Below are 407 nucleotides of genomic sequence, written 5' to 3'. Positions count from 1 at the left end.
GAAAATTAATTGCCATTCTTACATCACATTATATAACATGTACAGGAACTCCTCACTTAAAGTCGTCCCGGTTAACGTTCTTTCGTTGTTACGTTGCTGATCAGTTAGGGAACGTGCTCGTTTAAAGTTGCGCAATGCTCCCTTATAACCTCGTTTGGCAGCTGCTTGCTTTGTTCACTGCTTGCAGGAAGAGCAGCCGTTGGAGTTCGCTGGTGGGGCCTTGGAACCAGGGTGGACCGGAAGCCCCCCATCAGCTCCCCTAAGTTCCCTGGGGGGCAGCCGCTCAGCAGGCTAGCAATTGCCAGGCACTTCAACTGTCCCTCCCCCCACTGCCATGTGCTGCTCCCGCCCTCTGCCTTGGAGCTGCTCCCGGGGGCCTCCTGCTTGCTGTGCAGGGGGAGGGGTAG

The sequence above is a fragment of the Chelonia mydas genome, chromosome 3 (assembly GCF_015237465.2).
Source record: "Chelonia mydas isolate rCheMyd1 chromosome 3, rCheMyd1.pri.v2, whole genome shotgun sequence".
Lineage (NCBI taxonomy): Eukaryota > Metazoa > Chordata > Testudines > Cheloniidae > Chelonia > Chelonia mydas.
This window is presented reverse-complemented; position numbering follows the sequence as displayed.